Raw genomic sequence first — 24,544 nt, forward strand, 5'->3', positions numbered from 1 at the left:
AAAAAAAAAAAAAAAGAAAAACTTGATTTTATATCAAATAACTTTGTTTTAAATACTGAATCTTCTAGTTAACTGCTGTGTTCCATTGGACTTAGTTTTCTCATCCATCAAATAAGATAGACAGTAATTCTTTTCTTGCTCTCAGTAATTGTTACTACAAGGGTCGTATCTGAACATACATCAAAAACTCTTATAGGGAAGCTCCTTTAGTTTGATCAGTTAAACCTAGTACTTTTATTGCAGTATAATTTCAGGAAAAACAAACAAACAAAACCACTCAGAGATCTAAACCATTTATATAAAAAAATTGTAGAGAGTTCACACTGTCCTGGGCAGTACAACAGACACTGAGGATATCATGGTGAGAAAAAGAGTCATGGTTCCAGTCCTAATATTACTGGCTCTGAAGAGGAAAACAGATGTTAATGAAACAGTTCCATTAATTTGTGTAAAATGGCAATGGTAGTTAAGGGCTGCAAGGGAGAACTGTTGAGCATGGAAGAGAACACGATAATAGGATTTGTCTTGGCCTTGACCTTGTGATAATAAAGACATAATGAGAAGCTTAAGAAAAAAATTAGTGGGATATACAGGGTGAAGCAGAACATCAACAGCAATAACCATTGCCTACAAAGCTGCTACGGCAAAAAGACCAAACAAAGAAAGGTGAATAGTCAGTCAGATAAACAAAAAGAAGAGAGTCCAAAATAGATCCTACTACATACCAGGATTATATCCAATTATATATCAAATGTGGTATCCCAATAAAGGCCCATGCACTACCTACCTAGTTATTTAAAAGAAAAATAGATTTGTATTTCTACTTTATATGTTGAACCAAACATACTCCAGGTGATGGATGATACAAGCGCAGCTCGTTTTACTGCAAGTCACTTAATTGTACCTCACAGATATTACCTTTGTTTACAAATTGAAGTTTTATAGCAACCCTAACCCTGTTTGAGCAAGTCTATCAGTATTCCTTTTCCAATAGCATGTGCTCTCCTGATGTCTCTGTGTCAGCATTTTTTAGCAATGAGGTATTTTTAATTAAGGCAGGTACTTTTTAAAGACATAATGTTTTTGTACACTTAATAGACTACAGCATGGTGTAAGCATAACTTCTATACACACTTAGAAAACAAACAAAAAAATGTGTGACTCGCTTTACTGTGATAGTCACATTATTGAGGTGATTTAGAACCAAACCTACAATACCTCCGAGATATGCCTTTAGTTCATTTTCATTTAATGAAACTATGAAAATATTATAAAAAATGTAGGTGGAAATTTTAATTTTGAGATAAGAACATCTAAAGATGACTAGAAACAACATTTGGATGTTTTGAATGCATAAAACTTAATTTTATATAGCAAAACCACATAGGACAACAGAATGTTAATGTCAGTAGCATTAAAGGATATGAGAAGAGATGTTTAACAAGAGAGTGAGAAGCATTGCCAGAGAAACAATAAGAAAACTAAAAGAGTATGATGCCTAACATGGTGAAAGAGGATTATTTTTAAAAAGGGAGCAGTCAAGAATATTAATGATGTCAATAATTCAAATAAAAAAAGATAACTAAAGATAAATGCAAAAAAGTCAACAACAAAGAGATAGCAAGTTGTACTATAATTTGTGGAGCTAGAATATTTTAGATATAGTTGTGAGAGAAGTTAAAAAGCTCTGAAAATCTGCCATATAATTTTATTCACAAATTACATATTGAAAAATGAATGTTCAACTATGAACTTCAGTTCAGCTTCTTGCAACAAACGGTAGACTTTCTGTTGAAAAGTAAATGTGGCACATGTATTTTGGACTCAATTGATATTTCTAATTCTTCATAAAGTTATTATTACAGGCTCATGCCTGTAATCCCTGAACTTTGGAGGCCAAGGCAGGTGGATGGCTTGAGGTCAGGAGTTCGAGACCAGCCTGGCCGACATGGTGAAATCCCATCTCTACTAAAAATACAAAACAATTAGCCAGGTATGGGGGCAGGCCCCTGTAATCCCAGCTACTCGGGAGGCTGAGGCAGGATAATCCGCGTGAACCCAGGATGGGGAGGTTTCAGGGAGCTGAGACCGCACAACTGCACTCTAGCCTGGGCGACAGAGTGAGACTCCATCTCAAAAAAAAGAATAAAACGTTATTATAATTGTATTATGTTTTTACCACAAAAGGCATCAGATGTTTTCATGAAATATCATATGAAAGTATACAGTCACAATGTAAATTTTTATATCTTTGACAAATCATAGCTCAGCAGAGATTTAATCTCTGGTATTCTCTGCCTTTTTGATGATGCACATCAAAGGGCAAGGAGAAGCTGTAGGTTAATCCATTTCTGACAGAATAATGAGTTCCAGCAAAATCCCAGAGATATTACAGCCCAGGTATCTGTGTTCTCCTCAGGCTATTGTAAATGTCAATTCTGATTTTTAGGGACAAACATCAATCATGATCTTCTTATGTCAGCAGTATGGCATAGTGTTACTTAAAAAAAGGAAAAAGGGAAATAACCTTGGACAGATTATGTCAGATACATGTGGACTCTTAATACATTTATGGATGAGTAAAGGGAAAAGACTATGTCAATGTTCTGTATTATTAAATTTCTAAATAAAATAACAGAATTGTAGATAGCTCATCTGAGACAAGGAAGTGGCCTCATTCAGCCCACATATTTATGTTTCTCTAAGTAGCTCTCTTAAACAACAGTTATGTTCTCTTCCTTTGGACTCATGTACCTGTTAAAACTACACCATACTTTGCACACTTAAAATATGCACCCATTAATCTTCAGCTGCATAGAATAAAATGATAAGAAATATTTTTTAAGAAGTTTATAAAATTTATGTCGGAATAGACTTTACTCTTCTCAGATAAAGGTCAATATGATTGAAAATAAAAGTGAAAAAACATGCGACAATTTCCTTTATATTTTTCTTAGTTCAGATTGCTACAATAAATTACCATAGAGTGGTGGTCTTAAACAACAAACATTTCTCATGGATCTGGAGGCTGGAAGTCGAAGATCAGATGCCAGCATAACTGAGTTCTAAGTGAAGGGTCTTTTCATGGTTATATCCTCATAAGATCTCTCTTGGTCTTGGTGCACCCATTCAGAGAGACAGAGTTTCCTGATCATCTCTTCTTGTTATAAAGCATTAATCATAGTGTGAAGGCCCCATCTTAACAACCTAATCTGCCAGTAATTAGCTCCAAAAGACTTTACTTCGACATATGATTTAAAGAGGTGGGAAACAAATATTCAGTCCATGGCAATATTCAGTATTTGAAATACCTTAAACTTCTTTTCTACAGATTTTTCTAGAAAATTATATTCTGAACTTGGACATAAATTTTCTGGTATGTTAACTGATGTTGGTAGACTGTCAGTCAAAGTTGAACGTGAAGTTTGAACCTGACTAACTTTGATCTTTTTAAGCAAACTCTTTTCATTTCTTTCAACTATTAGAAGATAATTTGGCAGATATGAATCAGCATTGAGTTTTCGAATTTTAGATGATATCTCTAAGAGATTTTATAAATGAAAGAAATTTATTTTACTATCCTTCTTCTGAACAATATTTGACCCAACACATTCCGGTTTCCCAGTTATTTTCAAACTTTAAGGGGAAACCAGTCTATTTCTAAAGGTGCATTTCTCATAAGCCCTTCATTGTAAAGATAAATCTTATTTTTAAAAAAATTATCGTGAGTAATACTGCACAAAAATATAACTTAACCTGCAATTTCAGAAGTTAGAAAGTAACTACACTTTCAAAGTCTTGCCCTTTTCAGTCCAATTCATTCTTGATTACAGAACAAAAGTAATGTAAGTAAATCTGCATCCATTCTTGATTACAGAACAAAAATAATGTAAGTAAATCTGCATCCAGATTTACTTACATTACATATTTTCTTGTATTTTTTTCATAGCTTGACTTATTGATTACAACTGAGCCAATTAAGTACAAGATGTTTAGAGAAAGAAAATAGTAAATGACTTCAGAATGAGATTTAATCATTGTAAAAAAATATAGGGATCAGTTTTCACAGTGATAAAGCTACATTATTAATAGTCACCAAATATGATTCTTGATCCTGGGGAAGCAAACAAGGAATTATTTAGTAACTATGACTGAGGTATATCAGTGGTGTTACATTCTTTAGTAGATACATCGTGATATAACTTAAACTGAAAATTACTAACAACTTCTGAGATGAAGAGATTTTTCTTTCTTCAAGTTTGAATAAACTCATCTAAAAATCTTTACACGCTCAACAACTAGAAAGGCTATTTTGAGAATCTGTATTAGCTAGGCCTAGATTAGCTGAGGTAAACAGGTAAAATGAAAACTCAAATAAGCATTAATATTAATGTGAACAATCCTTCATTTTGAATGAAGACATCAACAACCCAAATTGTTACTGAATGTTGGATGTTCAAAAAAAGCCCTAATAGCAACTTTTGTCTCATTTCATATATGAATCAACTCAGAAATATATAAAAAGTATAGAGCAAATCATATTTTTAAACTGTTATTTTAGGTTTAGGAACGTATTAGTCTGTTCTCACATTGCTCTAAAGAACTACATGATACAGGGTAATTTATAAAGAAAGGAAGTTTAATTGACTCAGAGTTCCACAGGCTGTACAGGAAACATGACTGAGAAGGCCTAAAGAAACTTCCAAATATGGTGGCAGCCACATCTTACATGGCTGGAGAAGAAGAAAAATGAGCAAGAAGGGGAGGTGTTATCTACTTTTAGACAAACACATCTCATGAGAATTCACTAACTGTCATAAGAACAGCAATGGAGCAATCTGGCCCCATGATCCAATCACCTCCCACCAGCCCTTTCTTCAACTTGGGGATTACAATTCTGCAGGAGATTTAGGCAGGGATACAAATCCAAACCACATCAGGGTACATGTGAAGGTATGTAATATATGTAAATTCATCTCATGAGGGTTTGTTGTACAGGTTATTTCATCAGCCAGGTATTCAGCCCATAACCCAATAGTTATCTTTTGTCTCCCTCTCCTCCCTCTCACACTCTACCCTCAAGCAGACCCCAGTGTTTTTTGTTCAAGACTTCTCATCATTTTGGTCTCACTTATAAGTAAGAACATGTGATATTTGGTTTTCTGTTACTGTGTTAGTTTACGAAGAACAATAGCCTCCAGCTCCATCCATGTTCCGGCCAAAGACATGATCTCATTTATTTTTTATGGCTGCATAGTATTCTGTGGTGTAACATGTACTACATTTTCTTTTTTCTTTTTTTTTTTTTTTTTTTTTTTTTTTTGAGACGGAGTTTCACTCTTGTTACCCAGGCTGGAGTGCAATGGCGCGATCTCGGCTCACTGCAACCTCTGCCTCCTGGGTTCAGGCAATTCTCCTGCCTCAGCCTCCTGAGTAGCTGGGATTACAGGCACGCGCCACCATGCCCAGCTGATTTTTTTTTTTTTTAGTAGAGATGGGGTTTCACCATGTTGACCAGGATGGTCTCGATCTCTTGACCTCGTGATCCACCCGCCTCGGCCTCCCAAAGTGCTGGGATTACAGGCGTGAGCCACCGTGCCCGACCTACATTTTCTTTATCCAGTCTGTCATTGATGGGCATTTAGGTTGATTAAATGTCTTTGCTATTCTGCATACTGATGCAGTGAACATTTGTGTGCATATGTCTTTATGGTAGAATGATTTCTATTCTTCTGGGTACATACCCAGTAATGGTATTGCTGGGTCAAATAGTAGTTCTGCTTTTAGCTCTTTGAGAAATTTATACTGCATTTCACAATGGTTGAACTAATTTACAGTCCAACTAACAGGGTATAGTTTCTCCCTTTTCTCCACAACCTTGCTAGTGTATCTTATTTTTTGACTTTTTAATAAGCCCATTTGACTGGTGTGAGCTGAAATCTCATTGTGATTTTGATTTGCATTTCTTCAATGATCAGTGACATTAATATTTTTTAAGTATATACTTGCTGGGCGCATGTATGTCTTATTTTGAAAAGTGTCTGTTCATGTCCTTTGGTGACTTCTTAATGAGGTTGTTTGTTTTTCTCTTATAAATACACTTAAGTCCCTTAGAGATGATGGATATTAGACCTTTGTCACATGCATAGTTTGCAAATATTTTCTTCCATTCTGTAGGTTGTCTTTTCTGTCACTAGTGCTTTTTTTTGAGGGGGGGGGAAGATGTTATTTGGATTCTATTTGTTAATTTTTGTTTTGTCGTTATTGTGTTATGTGTCTTTGTCATGAAATCTATACCCATTCCTATGTCCAGGATAAGATTGCCTAGGTTGTCTTCCAGGGTTTTTTTAGTGGTGGGTTTTACGTCTAAGTCTTAATCCATCTTGAATTGATTTTGTAAATGCTGTAAGGATGAGGTCCAGCTTCAATCTTCTGCACATGGCTAGCCAGTTATCCCAAGACCATTCATTGACTAGAATGGCTTGTTCTCTCTCAGCTTTATCTAAGATCAAATAATCATGGATGTGTGGTCTTATTTCTAGGCTCTGTATTCTCTTCTGTTGGTCTATGTGCCTGTGTTTTTGCCAGTACCATGCTGTTCTGGTTACTGTAGTCCTGTATTACAGTTTGAAATTGGGTAAGACGATGCCTCCAGCTTTTAAAATTTTTCTTAGGATTGCCTTGACTATTTAGGGTCTCTTTTGGCTTCATATAAATTTTAAAATAGATTTTTTTTCTAGTTCTGTGAAGAATGTCATTGGTATTTTGATGGGACTAACACAGAATCTATACATTGCTTAATGGCCCCATTTGGTGATAACAGGTGGGAGTAAGTGGGACCCATGGGAGATGGACTGGCCTCTCCTTTTGTCGACTGTAGCTCATTGGAGGTATGGATACGGCATTTGGGGTATTTGCTCCTTCATTAGTTCAAGAGGCAGTGGCAGAGAGGCTTTTCTGGGTCTCTATCCAGTAACTTGCAGACCTGCTACTGGCTCCTAGCTCTGGCAGGGGGAGGCTGGAGGCCTGGAAGACCTGCCCAATGAGGACATATGGAAACAATCACCCATGCAACGGTCTGGCCACTTTTTCATAGGGCTTATGCAGTATGCTGGGAGCCCACTACAGTCTTCAGTCACCTCAGATTTCCCAGTATCTGGAGGTATCAACAGTGAAGGCTTCAAAACTGCAAATATGGTAGCCTGTCTCTCCCTTTGGGATCTCTATCCCAGGGAGGTATGAATCTATTGTTGGCTTGAATGCACCTATAGGAGGTGGCTGGAGACCCTGGTTGGGAGGTCCTTTCCAGTGAGGAGGAATGAGATTGGGGGCCTTCTTTAAAAATGTAGTAGTCTATGTTGTTGTGCAGCAGGTGCGGTGTGTTAGGGTATTGCTTCTCCCCTCAGTTGGCTTGGACTCTTCAAAGCCTGAAGGATGAAATGGGCAAGTAGTCACTCAAACAGCGAAGATGGTGGCCTGCCTCTCTCTCTGGGAGTTTTGTCCCAGAAAGTTTTCAAATCTAATGTTGGCCAGCAAACACAGTGCCAGTGGTTGGAGACTACAGTTGAGAGGTTCCACCGAATGAGAATGAACAGGATCAAGGAACGTTTAAAAAAAGCACTCTGGCCACGTTTCTGTAGAGTAGTTGTGCTGTGTTGGAAATCACTTCTGTCCTCAGTAGGCTTGGACTCTTCAAAGCCGGAAAGCTGGAACAGTTAAATCACCCAAACTACAAACATGATGTCTGCCCCTCCCCCTGAGAACTCTGTCTCAGTGGGGTGCAAGGCTGCTAGCAGTGACTGGCTGGAATTTCAAGCCAGTGGGTCTTATCCAGTGAGGTGCTGTGGAAGCAGGGGCTGAGCTTCCTGGATTCAGTTCCTTTCTTAGGGGTATGTATAGAGGCCTAACCTCCTGCTTTGCCAGGGTTGCAGCTACTTTTTCTGGGAAGTCCAGAAAGCCTGGGCATCTAAGGCTCCCTGCTCTCTGTGTGTGCCTGAGTGGCTGCTCTGCTGAGACTCCATCTAGTTCTGTGTGTCAGACTGAAGGCTCTGGTGGAGTGGGTTCACAGGAGTATCTCCCGATTGAAGGCTTGAAAAGATCCACGGGAGAAGTGTGGGTTCCTGGGCTTGCATATTCACTCACCGCTTCCCTGGGTGAAGGAGGTTCCCCTGGCTCCATGTTACTCCTGGGTGGGCAATCATTCAGCCTTGCTTTTCCCCATTTTCCATGGGTCAAATTGCTTTCTTGATTAATCCCAAGGCACGTACCTGGGTGTTTCAGTTGAAGGTGTGTATTTACTCTCCCCTTCCATTCCTCTCCACGAGAGCTGTGTACACTAGTTGCCTCTAGTCAGCCATCGTCACAAATCAGATTTTAAAATGCCTTTCACCCAACAAAGCCAACATTGGAAAGTGGAGCTTATGAGTAAGCAAAGTGACCCTAGCCTGGAGTCCTAGAATTAGACAGACTTCCCAATGCAGTAACAAATATTACCATACCATCTTAGCCCACTTCTACTTCCAACCCAGTCAGAGCAGGGGCTTTATATTTAGGCTCATATTTAGGCAAGCAATTGAAAAGGAGGTAGAGCTATGTAGACTCAGTTATTTACTCTCAACACTATGACTAATCATGAGAAAGTAGAGTGTCATGCTAAAGAACATACTTCACATGAAGGAAATATTAGGGAAATAATGAATAAGTTTCATTTTCACCTCCACTTGCTCAAAATTTTAGTTAAGCTCTTCTATTTGCATGCCAGCTCTCTGTGTTAAAATCTCATCCATTTATCGACATGAAATACCTCTCGTCATTAAAACTTTTACAAACTATGTCATATTTTTTGTAACTAGCTATGGAACTAACAGTATGTTGAGAATGCAGCTCTATATTCTCACTTCTATTTATCTATCTACTATATGCGTGTATGTATACATATAAATTTATACACACATATATATATATATATATACAGGGAGAGAAAGAGAAAGCGATGTCTAATTTCCTTTAATGAGTCTTGTTGAAACAAAGGCCATATTTTATTCATAAATGAAGCACTTTAGTGCTAGTATGAATTAATTTAATATACATATTATGTTAAAAATACCACCTCATGATGACTACTAATAGTGCATATAATTATTTCCAATTTCAGAAATAATTATATGCACTATTAGCAGTCATCATGAGGTGGTATTTTTAATGTAATACATATATTATATTCTCCTATATACATGGCTTTAGAATGTAATTTTTAAAAAATTGCTTCTATAGAAATTTCTCTATATATATCTTAAACATGTCCATTACCTGCTTTTACAATATATGCCATATGGCAGCTCTTAGTTATACTCTTTAACCCTCAACATTTATTTTGTGTTCTTCAGACAATGCTGTAGAAGTAAAAATGATTAATTCTTAAATGCTCTCATTCAAACTGACATATATGCTATAAGTGTTTCTCATATAGCACTGACGTGCTTCATTTATCAATATATATGTCTGTGTGTATATTTTCAAGAATCTATTTATATATCTTAAATCTTTGTCAAATGAAAATGCACTGGGATATCTTTTTGACATAGATCTTTCTTTGAAATGAAATAATCATAATTCAAATCCCAAATCCATTTTATAGCAAATATTTGTTAGTGAATATATTCCAGTGAGTTGTTTTGAGCAAAAAAATCAGTGAATATATATTCTCATTTAGTTCATGAGTGCTAAATAAAATTTCTATCTTGACATAAAAATAAATTAGTCTCATATTCAAAGAAAAATAATTAGGGTATCTATTGGTGATTATTTAAAAGCTAAATCTTATACAAATAAGATTGTACTTTAAAATGATGAAATTTATTTACAATTGCTTTATTAAAAGAAAATATTTCATAATTTTTGTTCTTTAAAAATATATACTGGTTATATTTATTAAAATATTTTACCTTTCATTAATTAATATCTGTGACAAAAAATAGAAGGCATGTTTTAATATCATCTGATTCAGTTTCGTTTTTTCTTATTAATCTCTTTAACTCCTAACATATATATATATATATATATATTCCATAAATATTTGCCTTTAGATTTACATATTAGCCTAGTAACTTATTTTAGTATAACTACTAAATTAATCATGGAAACTATGAAGTACAAAGGAAATTTCAGGATTGTAATCTACCTCATACATGAATAAATGTATAATTGATTTAAAAAATCAAGAAACAAAATTTATCTAAATAATAAAAAAAGTAAAAAAGAAAATATATAAAGAAAAACATGGTTCTGCAACTGACTTTTTGTACTGTCAAGCAGTACAGGATGTTTTTCTGTGTTGTTACTGACAGAAGAGTTTGCAGGTAAAGATTTCTTCAGATTGATGGGGCAAACTTTCAATCTCTTCTAGTTATTCAATTTACTAGTAAATAGTTCCATTATCTAAGGCTTATATCAATCCTAAAATCTTGAGCTTTAAATTCTGTCAAGTAATTTACTTGCTATCTGCCTCCTCCAAGGAACACAAATAAAGATGTTAAAGTCAGTGGAAACAGGGCTGTATAAAGTATAAAATAACAAATTCAGCTTTATAAAATGTAAAAGATAGTGATATAAAACACAGCCTAAAATATCATGTTAATGAGGAGGCAGCATGAAAAATAGTTTTTTAGGTGGCATGTGTTTATGGAAAAATGTCTTCTAAATTGAATCCAACTTTCTACAGATTCAAGTGGGGTGCATGAATCAATGAGTTTCTCAACTGAGTAAGACAGTCATATAACCGTTACTAAGATGTGTGGGACCAAAAGCTTATCATTTTTTTCTCCTCTTCTAAATCATCATTTATGAAATGAGTAATAATGAATTCTGAGGAGGAAGTAAACACTCAAGAATAGTTTAGGAGCTGTAATGCTTGTGTCAACTCTTCACTGTCCTGGCTTGAAGTATCCCTACATAGAGCTTCTTATATAACTGTGGTAGGGGAAAAACATATTCCCTATTAGTGAAAAATCAATTCTTTTTTTAGTGCACTAAAATGAATTGCTAGAAGAACAAAATTTTAAATGATATACAAAAATCAAGCCCAAATGTTACCAGTAAATTCAAAAGCTTCCCACCTATTTCCCAATGACTCTAATCAGAATAAACATAATATAGGGAAAATGAAAAGATAATTAGAAAAAAGATGTTTGTTGTTTATTGAAAATGTGCTTGTACACAGTTGACAAAAGAATTCCTATCATATCCCAACACATTGTCTTTCCACACTTACAAGTAAGCATAACTTCTGCACTAAATAGAAGTTTCCCCTATAAAACAACTGTATGAACACCAATTTTAAAAGTATGTATCAATATTAAAAGACTTTAGTGTGACAAATTTCCTGACTTCTTGCTTGTTAATTTGTCAAGTGGGAGTTGAATTGACAGCATGATTCTCAGGGATATTGTATATACACCCTGTTAACTTTCATGGTAGAGAAGATAATCCTACTGAGTTATGTTAATAGAAATAAAACAAATAGCTTAAAGCAATTTTGGAACTTCAGCATATTCACTTTTTATTTGTATTAAAAATGTAGGAAGACTGATGCTCTCTTTATTATTGTCTTGGTTATTTATTAGGCTTCTTTAAAAAGCCGCTGTACTACTCTTTAAAAAGAGCTATACTAGAAAAGACAAGTAAAAATTTATACTTTCTGTTTATTATACATGTTCATTAGGTCCAATAGTTTCATTCAATATTTTAGAGCAGAAATGTATTTTAGAGCAGAAATGTATTTTAGAAATCAATTATTCCCAATATTTCTCTTTCAGATGAGAAATATCACCTAAGTAGTAGATTAATTATTAAGCACTAAGCATCTGTTGATGATTGCTTTCAAAGACAGCTGTAAGAATTATTCCTATCCTACTTGCCCTTTTGCAATGGAATTTGCCATTCCCCTGAATAACAGCTGAAATCTCTTTTTCCTCTATTGGCTCTGCATTGGTCCTGTGATTTGCTTTTACCATAGAATGAGGCAGAAATTACTTCTGAGAGTAAGTTTTCAGAGGTCTTGCAACTTCCATTTTCACTGTGTTGGGAAGGCTCAGCTACCATGTAAAGAAATCTAGACCATCAGGCTGGGGGGGCTACATAGAAATAAATATGCTGAAGGTTGGTAGGATACAAAACTACAAGGAGAGAGAAGCGCTGACAGATAATAGCCTATAAGGAAAGAGAGCTTTCAGCATTCCAGCTATCCTAGCTATAGGTTCAGATATATGAGGTAATAATATTCTGCCCTCAACAGGGAGCAGAGAAAGCCCATCCTAATGAAGCCTCAACAAATTCCTGATCCACAAGATAAAATAAAATGACTTTTGTATTAACCCACTTAGTTCTGGAATGATTTAAGTCACTACATTTTGAGGTAGTTGCTCTTCAGTCATAAATACCTGAGTCTAACGGTACCAATGAGGTAAGCAATTCAGTGGCAAATAAGAGATGGCATGTAATTATAAGTATACTGCCAAGAGGTGATTAGTGATAAATTCATAGGCAATTAACTCAGGGAATGTTATAAGCAGCATACTGATGTAAATTCAAAATGTCATCAGAATAGAGGACAGTTAAGTGAGTAATACATCAGCAAACATTTTATGAAAGAGGTGATAACAGAGTCAAATTTCACTCAGACTTTCATTCATTCATCAGACATATAATGTGTGCATCACCAGTGCTCTGTAACAATAAATAGAAGTCATAACATCATGTTTTGTTTATAGAACTAATGTTGTAAAAACTGGATTGATGTACTCTGTAAAGAATTAATGGGATATGAACTTGGAAAATTAGGTAGGAACTAGATCTTAGGAGATTTTGAAACTATTCCAAAGGCTTTAAATTTATGTTTTTGTAAAATGGGGCCATAATTCAGAACACTGCTGGAAGTGATCATTTGCAACGTCAAAAATGAAGTCTAGACTCTTCTGAGAAAAAAAATCAACAGAAGTCAGTCGTTGATTGGATCTACTAGGAGAAGAGGACTGAGGAAAGAAAGATCAATACACTCTACAGATTCTGTATCATTTTGAAATTAATCATTAAACATTCATGTGCTAGATTTTAATAAATGCAAAAAAATCAACTTAATTTTAATTTTCCTAATGCAAAACTTGGTTATTCTAATACAATGCATCTTAACATTCTGTGATTGAAATTAGTTATTTGTAAGTCAAAAATTGCACAAAATTTCTATTGACACATAAAATTATAGAATGATCCTTTGATGTGAAACATTTTGGGGTGCAAAGAAAACTAAAATCTAATATTAAGCATTTTTTTTTACCATTTCAGATTTATTTTATTTGACCATTAATCATTCTGTTATTTAAGATGTATGACATAAAAAAATTGATATTTTCCTTCTAAAATATAAGTTTATACTTAGATATAGAAGAATTATAGGTCTAATTCTCTTTTTCACAAGTTAATGTACTAAACAATGAGTCATTCACAGAGGTGCTGTACTCCTAATATCACACATTTACAATAGTTTTTGACATATAATAAATGAAGTTTGCTTTAGGAATAATGGCATATTGAAATTGTTAAAATTGAATTTTTCTCAATATAAGTTTAATTATAAAGAGAGCTTCAGTTCCTGGTTGGGACAAAAAGAAACTATCCATCATATTGCAAATTTTATCAGCTCATAGTTTTATAAAACTAAACTATTTCGCCCTACGTAATATAGAAGTTTAAACATAACATAAAGTTTTTGCAAAACTCTAAAGTATAACGTTACTGATAACAAATACATTGGGCTCAACTCATGGCCTCTCTATGATGAATGATGTGGATTACTAGAATATTATTTCTAGGAAAAATCTATTTCACTATCTAATGTATAATACTGATAAAGTGCTATTTTATTTTGTAATATGTTCTTATTCTTGTAGTCTCTCTTCATTCATATTTAAACAATTCATTTTATTATGTAAATACATTGCCTTTGTTTAAATATTTATGTTTGTGTAATCACATCCTACTGATCTTGTTAAAGCATGGATTGAGCATATATCATATACCATTTTAATTTGTTTCTTCAATAACTGAACTATTTTTGTGCCTTCTAACTAAATTAATATGGTTGGCAATAAATTATTCAAAATGCAATGCTCTTATTAGGAATAGAACATCAGCTAAAGTCATGTAGCTGTAACATATTCTGACAACATGTTTTCATATAATTAACTATTAAAAAACTAAAGCAGTAAACTTTTATTAACCCAATATTCAGTATAAACTGAGAGGAGAACATCCTATAAAAGATACCAACAAGTTTGGAGAAGATTGAAAACATCCAAAGAAGCCACTGGAGTTGACAAAGTTTAACTCCGAATGCTTGCAAGAGGAAAAAGCAAGTCCTTATAACAGGCAACATGCTGATTTTGTGCAGGAATCATTAGAAATTGGTTGAAAATCAAAAGGCAATTAGAACCCCAAATTTTCTCCTACATCTAACACTGTGATCCAATTATCTGCACCCCCTTTTTACTGAGAGACAGAGATTTTACTAAACTATAAATCATTCAGAATCAGGCATATCATGAATAACAGGACAGGGAAATATGTTTTAGAGAAAACAGATACATTAAGTAAAAGACAAGTCACTAAATGAATGGTGGCCTGGCAGCCTTCTTTTGTTGCAAATCTCCAAGAGCACTGGATATTCTCCAGAGTCCCACATCACCCTCTTTTTCGGACTGCCAACACACACACACACACATGCACATACACACAAACACATATGTGCATGCGTGCAGACACACAAAAAAGCACATTAATCATAGAGGAAACTGTGGTTTCTTCTCTGGAGAATCTAAGCAGGCAAAGACAACATCTATACATTCTAAATTTGTTCATATTTCAATGAAATAGTGGAACTCCCACCAGCACACTCCATAAGAAAACCCACCACTTAATAAATCCTGTGCAAGGAGATTCCAATCCAACTTGGTGTTTCAGTTGTAAATATGATTGGTTGGCTAACAATCACCTGCCATTTAAGCAAAGAATTTAGTATGAAAGGTAAACACCTGGGGGAGAGAGTGAGAGAGACAGAAACAAACACAGAGGCAGGACAAACAAGAAATAAAGTATAATAAATATTTTAAAATCATAAATAGCAACATCAGATAGATATGTTGACATTGATCATAAACCTCAATGGGATTCATAATAAACAAAATGATTAAAAAATTATCCTTCAGATATTAAATATATGACAGAGATTAAAGGTGCTGAGGGCTAAATTTTAGGGATTTATAGATAAGAGTATAACAGACAAAGAGAAATATTAGCAATTTGTAAAAGATACAGACATGACAGTAATCCTATATTCAACTAATAAAAATTCCAGGAACTGAAAATAGAAAAACTGAGAACAAATTAAGTAAGTAATATAAAAAATTCCCAGAAATATAAGCATAGGCATCCATGTTGAAATAGTGCACTAAGTATATTGTCAAAGAATAAAAATAAATAAAATTACATTACTATACAATTTCACAACAGTAGGAGCAGTAGGGAAATTTCCAAAAAGAGAAAGAGCTAGAAAAAAAAGCAGTGAACAGGAATTGGAATAGCATTCTCAGCAGCAAAGATGGATGAGAGAAGGCAATAAATTTATTGCCTCAAGAAGTGTGGGAAGAAATCAGGTCCAACCTTTCTCAGCCAATATCTCTATTAGGTATAAAGGATTTTTTTGTTTGTGTGTATGTTTGCTTCTTTTTGTTTTAAGGCAATGTGAGATTTTTTTTTTTTTTTTTTGAGACGGAGTTTCGCTCTTGTTACACAGGCTGGAATGCGAGATTCTTTTAAAGCATTTTGAGATATCCTGTATTTCTAAAACGTAACTACCTGTACAGTTTTTCTCTTAACATACCAGAGGCTGTGTGTTGCTCAAAATAAAAATTATCCAGCACTTTGGGGGGCTGAGGCAGGTGGATCACTTGGGGTCAGGAGTTCGAGACCAGCCTAACTAATATGGTGAAAGCCCATCTGTATTAAAAATACAAAAATTACCTGGACGTGGTGGCGCTTCCCTGTAATCCCAGCTACTGGGGAGGCTGATGCAGGAAGATTACTTGAATCTGGGAGACAGAGTTTCAGGAAACCGAGATTGTGCCACTGCACTCCAGCCTCGGTGTTGTACTCCAGCCTGGGTGACAGAGCAAGACTCTGTCTCCAGAAAAAATAAACTAAAATCAAGAAAGAGCAATCCATGGGATCCAGGATGTAGAGACTCTAATAAGAGCGTGAAAGCAAATTTTCAGGATAACAACTCTGTAGTGAGCCAGGAAATTACTAGGCCAGCTTGGAGGCTGGGGACAAATATTCCCAGAGTGAAAGCTTAAGGGTGGGGTGAGGGTGTGGTTAGGGGTAGGGGATAAAGGGAGGGTGGAGGGCAGGCTGATAACAATTATTAAATCTAGAAAAAAAACAAAAGTAACAAATTAAAGAAAATATACTTGTTTCTCCATTGAAAAATATTTCATTTTAATATTAACAATGCTACAATCGTGCACGATTAGAAGGTAATAAATTGGAAAGTTAGTAATAGAGATAGAGATCAAGAGGTAAAAAGAAGGAGAATGCTGTGTATGGAATCTTATTTGTTAAGTTTCATTGTTACTGGGGCATTTACTAATCAGTATAAAATATATAAAAAATAATTTCTAATGATAAAAAAGTAAATAGTTTGAACAACTCTATTAATTTGAGTATAGCTGAAAATCTATAATTTTTAATGGACTTTATATTTTTGGGGTAGTTTTAAGTTCACAGTAAAGTAAAGCACATGCACTTTTCCATATACACCCTGTTCTCCCAGATGCATGTTATCTATTATCAACATCTTAGACCAAAAAGGCATATTTGTTAGAAATGATGGGCTGACATTGACATTATTATCACCCAAAGTCCATAATTTACATTAGAATTCACTCAGTATTGTACATGCTATAAGTTTTAACACATACATGATGAGATATATCCCTGTGGTAATATTCATAATAGTTTCACTTCTCTAAAAAAACCTCTGTGCTCTGACTAAAAAAGAATTTGTTTTGAAAAATCTAATTGAAGATATTAAAGAAAAATTATAGTGCCAGTATCTAGGAAAAGAGAGACACTAGGGAAGTAAGCACAGCCTTTGTGACTGCCTTACCTCTCTTACCTCTAAGAATGTGTTTTATTCCAGAAGAGACAGGTAAGAGGATGAAATGTTGGTCAACGCTTTTTAAAATCCCCAAGACATCAAGGCATAAACAATTAGTCTAGGGTCAACCAAGTAGAGAATACGGATGGGTGTCAACTCAGGGATTATGGGTAAATCTAAAGTATGTTGTCCCTCATAAGAACTACATACAGACATTAGATTATCTCTGCCCAGTTTCCCATCTATTATAATTTTCATTTTGCCTGAATAAATTCTTTAGACTTTTTCTGAAGCAATTCTCCTGACAATAAATTATCTCAGGTTTTTAGCTATTTGAAAATATATTATTTTACTTTTGAAAAAAATATTTTCACTACGTATATATAGTTTGATTTTTTTTTTTACTAGCACTTAAAGTTTTTATTTTCATTGCCTTCTGGCTTGTGTAATTTCTGATCTAAGACATGATCTTCTTAAGGACTGTAGCTAATGTCCCATATACTGTGAAATCTCTTCATCTGGTAGAAAGCAACTTATTTCCAGCCTGTGTGAACTCTGAAAATTGTTCTGCCTATAGATTTTTGCCATGGTCAAGATGGTCTTGTGAATCATATAAAAACTATATTATAATATTTGATTCCAATTACAAAAGCATGGCATTTGACCCACTTCCTCTTTCTTTGAAGATTGTTTTATTCTCTCCTTCTTCATATTTTCTTCTCTGTGTCTATCATGTTCTCTGGATAGTTCTCTGTCTTTCTCTTCTCATCTCCCTGTATCCTTGTGCTCTCTGTCTCCCTGTCTGTGAACAAATATTTTCTTGACAAACCTCTTTATCCCTGCTGGGCAGGTTACCCATCACCCTTTTGTCTAGGCAAAAGAAAGACTGACAGGGCTATCTGTCTAGTGGTCACTCTTTGTTTTGTCTGTTCAGTCAAAATTAATCATCAACATTTTTCTGTAGACAAGTTGTATGTACAGAAGAAAAGCTTTAAGATATTCATAGCTAGAGTGTCTCAAGATATGGATACACTTAATATCAGTAAATTATATCATTGGCTAACAGCTAAGAATTGTGCATAACAAGTAGCCAATGTTATCTTACAGAAGGGTTCGTTAAGTCTTACACAAAAGATGCTAAATACTAGAAGACAGAAAAATGGAAAATCATAGGATTCAAAAATATTTTTAAAGTAAGGGAAATACATTGTTTGTGCATACATTATCTAATCACATGTTCAATGTGGTAACAAGTAAAATGGGAGAGAGCTACTACTCTGGGGAACAGATGAAAATACCACTTGTTATAAACTGAATGTTTGCAATCCCCCACCAAAAAAACTTATATGCTGGAATCCTAACATCCATAGTGGTAGTATTTGGAGGTGAGGTCTTTGGAGATAATTAGGTCATCAGGGTAGAGCCCTCATCCTTGAGATAGTGCCTTTACAAGAAGACACATGAAAGCTCGCCCTTTCTGTTCTCCACCAGGTGAAAGGTGCAATCCATAAACAAGGAACAAGACCTTTACCCAACACATATCCATCAGTACCTTGAACTTGGATTTTCCAGCCTCCAAAACTGTGAGGAATAAAGGTATGTTGTTCAAGTCACCACATCTATGGTAATTTTTTATATCAGCCTGACTAAGATATTACTCAACATGAGCATGAGTAACATATTCTCTGGGATTTCCTCATCCAGAGTGGTAATGTGGAACAAAACAACAGGAAATCAGTCGTATAGGGGTAAATGGGTCTCTATTCATCTAGTATAATTGACTATGGGGAAATCGAGGATGAGTCTTTTCTGCTCTTCAAAACAAAAATTGGAGAATATTCCAAACCTAAGAGAGATTAACTTATAAGATTACAAAAAATTATATAGATATTTTGAATTTCTAAATATTTTATCTTATTACATGTGGTTAACTTTCCTATTGGAATTTGTAAACAGACATTAGAACATTTACTAGTAAAACATGAATTTCTTCCTTTCTTTTTTGTAACAAAGAAAAATGTAATGCATAAAAATCTTACATTCCTGAACAAAATTAAAGTATATCATTGTATTGAAAAACATTTTTTATGAGGTGTAAACTAAATTTCATAGAAACTTACCTCGAATACAGAGTAGGTAGATCAAGATTTCAGACTATTTTTTCTATTTAAATGTTCCCATCTGATTCTGTCTACCTACAGATTTAGTCTTTTCAAACACAAAAACCTACGTGACAATTTTAATATTCTGTACTTAGATCAATCATGAAAGTCTTATGATATTTGATTCTATATTATAAGAAATAAACATAATTAAAAGAAATTGTATAGCACTAATACCATTTCAGTTTTCTCTGAGTTTCTCTTGATCTTATATAACTCATTCGGTTGATTTTGATTTTCAAAGTAACACACTTCAGGAGAAGCAGACAGGGAACATGTGCACCAACATTTCACTATGAATTAGACCTGGATCCTGCTAAATCTTCATTATTTCTGTCTAATATTGTCCACCCTACACAGAACATCAGAAGACATTATCCCAAATCCAAGTTTTAAACAAACAGAATGAAATGTGGAATGACATGGCACCTAACAGGGTCAGCTGTGATTCAAGATAATTGATGTACAAGGGCAAACTTATCAACTTGCTGAAATTGAACTGGGCTAAATCACTTTACTCTCTCTGAAGCAGCCAGACTAGCAAGTAGACTATAATTTAGTGTCCCAAACATGGACATAAATAGATACTACATAAAATTCTAACTGCACACCAAATTTCTATAGGCTATAGCCAAGTATCCAAATCTCACTCTTGTGAATAAATATACTTGAGAACTCTGAATCATGCTGGGGAAAAGGGACAGGTTTTTTTTTTCCATAATATTTAACTGTATACCTTTTTTAAAGTCATATTTTTGCTTGTTGGATTTAATTTATGTGAATATATCGTGTTTTACACATGATATATTCACATAAATATATCATGAGTTTTTATAAAGTTCATTTTTAAAATATGTGAGTTGGGTAGTGGTGAGTGGAGTTGAAAGGGAAATTTAGCCTCTATGTAGAATAAGATGTATTTGCTGGAATATTGTATTAGTGAATCTCACTTGTACAGATATTAGCTCAATTATTTGTGTTATGAGGTTATTCACTACAAATGATTAAAATAAAATTGCAGGGTTTATATGTACAAAGGAATCTTTTGCAGCCATATAAAAGTTCTGACATTTGCAACAACATGGATGAAACTTGAGGGCATTTTTTCAACTGCCACAAATAATACAGAGAAAGACGAATATGATATGGTATCACTTATGTGTGGAATCTGAAAAAGTTGAACTCATGGAAACAGTAGAATTAGAATGATGGTTGCCAAGGGTTGAGGGTAGGGGGAAATAGGGACATGTTGGTTGCAGGGAATAATTTTCAGAGTTTGGGGGATACTATATACAGCATAGTGACTATAGTTAACAATACCTCATTATATACAGTAAGTTGTCGCTTAATATTGTTCACATTTTCTTGGGAATGCTAACTTTAAGTGAAAGAACATGAAACAAAGCCAGTTTTACCATAGGGTAATCGATTTAAGCAAGTAAAGTTCCTATGTCATATTTCTGATTACAGAAACACCACCAAACTTCTAAATAAAGGCCAAAACATGTAAATATTAAGAATTGAAATAAATAGGAGCTATCATTTATTTCATATGAGAGATCAATAAAAACAAGTCAGGTAATATTTAGCCAATTATTCCAATTCCGGGTCATAGGTGGCTGGAGCTTGTTGCAGCAGCTCAGGATGCACGGTGGGAACTAGCCCTGTGGTTGGGAGGCCATTCCACTACAAAACACATTCACGCACACATGTGCACACCCACACAGACACACTCAGATGGGGGCCATTTAGACACACCAGTGAACCTAGTAAGATCATATGGAAGGAAACCAGAGTACCTGGAGAAAACCCACACGGACATGAGGAGAATGTGCAAACTTCACACAGGCAGGGGCTCTAGCCAGAGTATTTTTTTTTCTTGTTGACATTATATTGAAACAATGTTGAACAAGTCAATGATATTTGAACACCCTGTTGTACTTGAGATTTGTCTAGAAGGTGTATCTTAAATATTCTCACCACAATAAAAACATAATTATGTGAGGTGATTGATTGATAGGTTAATTAGCTGCTGTGTGGTAATCATTTCATAACATGTACCTATATCAAAACATTACATTATACTGAATAAATATGTTCAGTTTTTATTGTCAATTATATCTTACTAAAGGGAGAAAAATAAATAAAATAAAGGAAGCATCACTATAAAAAAAAGATGATTAACTATGGGCTACCCATATGAGCATTAAATCTGTGTTATTAAACAGAAATCTTTAGTATTGTGGTATTCACTCTTCTGGGAATTTAGTTATGATTATTAGGTAACTATGGCATTAATTTGAAAATTAAAATGAGCAAACTAAGCAAAAGCATTGCTTATATAAGCTTACTAAAAATAGTATTACACAGATTCACATTAAGAACAACACAATGAAAGAAAATACAATAATTTGGCTTTAGCCGAAAACAGAATAATTCCAGTGAAGTTATTGACAGTGTGTAAATATGGGTTTATCTAAATGTAAATGCTGTGAAACAGTTTTGTTGCTACTAATGCAGAAGTTATTTCAGAAGGAAGTATATAAAATGTACTTAAATATATACTTTACTATTTACACAAAAAGTGTATTACCTCCCCACTGAAAGAATGCAGACATCTCTTTCTGATAAGGCAAAAGGGGTTGACTTCAGGATCTACCCTACCTGTTTTTCTGGATTTTATATCAATAACTAGAGTTTGTGTGTGTGTGTGTGTGTGTGTGTGTGTTTCTTTTAGAAAATCCCAGCATCATATATTCTAAGCCTTATAAGGGAAGAAAAGGATCAGATAGCAAAGGAGCTTTCAGAATTATACAGCATGTACCGGAAGTAGCCAAGGGAATATTTTTGCTACTGCATTTTGAGAGTGCCTGATCAAGGGGTAAGAACATAATACTAAGGAAGAGTTTATTAAATTTGGGGCATTCCCTCACTTTAGAGGATATGACACCTTGGCAAAGACACTAGGATATGATAAAAAAGTTAATCCTGTGTTGGTTTTTAGAGGCTTTGAGAAAGCATTGACCCTTACTAAGCAAAGTTGAAATTCCTGAAATTTCAGATTCAGGTAGCAATTAAAATAATCAGGGAAACAATGACGTTGGAGTGGATGTATTACATGAGACATACTCACCACACCATAAAATTTATTTCATAGGAAGTTCCAGATACTCACTAGTCACCAAGCTATGATAAATGCGTGAATAAGAGAGACAGCGGCATCACTAAGATGTTCAGCAGTAGCTATCGGCTGCAAACCATGGGTGCTGGGAGAAGAGGCAGTTGTAGAGCTTTGCTGGTTGATACCAACGGAACAGGTGGGCTTTGAATCAATCGACCTCAGTGGCCATGCTTAAATTTCAAAAGCTAAAGGATCACAATTATCAAAATGGCCAATAAGTGGGAGAGCAACTCAAGGAGGTTTAACCTATAGAGAGCTGTGAAGATGATTAATAAAACCTTGCATCTTCAATAGCAAAATAAATGGGCAGCAAACAAAAATAAAATGGATGAGCATAAAACTGAAGCCATTTTCTCAGCAAAAAGGCATCGTCGCTTTCACTTTTCCCATATCTGAGCCACTGTTCCGTCCATTGACTAAAAAGAGAACTGAATCTACATCAAGAGGAACCCTATAATGTCCTAACAAATATATACAGCAGCAAGTCCCCTTTCTACATCTATAGCTGACTATATATTGATAAAAAGGGAATACTCAAATATTTTGAGTACTAGTGGAAATACAGTCTGAGTTCATATTAATACATCGAGAATAATACCATCATTATGGTTTTCCTGTCAGAATGGAGGCCAAGGAAAAAGTAGAATCTTGGTCAAAGTCTAGTTTCCTATTATTACACTGGTGTGATGTCCTCAGCCCTTGAATGTATAATTCAGACTGATATACTTAGCATTTGAAGAAACCCTGATGTTAGATCACCACCTATAGGTAAGATTAAAGCTGTCATAGTGGAGAAGAGCAAGTGGAAGCCTCTATGACTGCTGCCCCACAGACAAAATTTTAAAAAGTCAATATCACATCTTGGGTGGATGGGAGAGGTTAGTGCCACCTTTAAAGATCTAAAGGATGTAATGGTTGTGGTCCCTGTCAGATCTCTATTGAATATGCCATTATATACCTATAGAAAACAGATAAATAAGAGAAAAGGTGTAGGCTATCACAATCTTAATCAAACAGTTGTCCTGAGAGTATCTTTCTTGAGAGGTATTATTGTTGCTAGAGAAAATTAATGCATATTCTAGAACATAATATATACAATGACTGTTGTAGTAAATACGTACTTTTCTATCACAATCAGAAAAATGGATCCAAAAAAGTTTATATTTATATAAAATGTGCAAAAATATACATTTGCAGTTTGACCTCAGGGCTGTTATCACTCTTTATTGATTTAGTTCAAAGATTTCTGGGCCAGCTGCACTTCCAATATGATATCATTGATTTATTGCATCAATGGCAACATGTTTATGATAAGAGTTGTCTTATATATTGGGACCCTTGGTATGATTAATATATTCCAGAGATTTTGAAATTAACCCTACAAGATTCAAGGATTATACATTTCAGTAAAGGTTTTGATGGTCCAATGGTAGGAAGACCCAGGACATCCCCTTCAAAGTAAAAGATAACTTGCATAATTCTGGATTCTCTTCTAGAAGTAAGAAAGCACAATAGACTTTGGATCTCTTCAGATACTAGAAGAAATGCATAATACTACTATAAATACTGCTTGTATAAATATATTGGGTAACACAAAATATTCCCATAGTGAGTGAGGCCAAAATTAGAAAGGGATGCTGTACTAGGTTCAATATCCCAAGACTTGCTACATGGGCATTAACAACCAGAAGATCTATTTTGATGGAGGTGTCAAGGTTAGAAACTGATGCCAAGTGGAGTTCACAGTAAGTCTAAATAGGAGAATCGTAGTCTAGGCCCCTGGAGTCCGAGTCATTCCTTATCATCTAGTCCTTACACGCTGGTTAAGAAAAACTCTTGGTATGCCAATTCGTTGTTGCAATTGAATATCTCACCATGAAGCATCAACTGAACATGAATTTGTAACTGTCCACTATTAATGGCATCTTGTTGGACTCACCAAGGCATAAATTGGATTGGGCCTTGCACCATTCCATGTCAAATTAGAAACTATAT

The sequence above is a fragment of the Cebus imitator genome, unplaced genomic scaffold (genome assembly GCF_001604975.1).
Source record: "Cebus imitator isolate Cc_AM_T3 unplaced genomic scaffold, Cebus_imitator-1.0 Scaffold16, whole genome shotgun sequence".
NCBI classification, from domain to species: Eukaryota; Metazoa; Chordata; class Mammalia; order Primates; family Cebidae; genus Cebus; species Cebus imitator.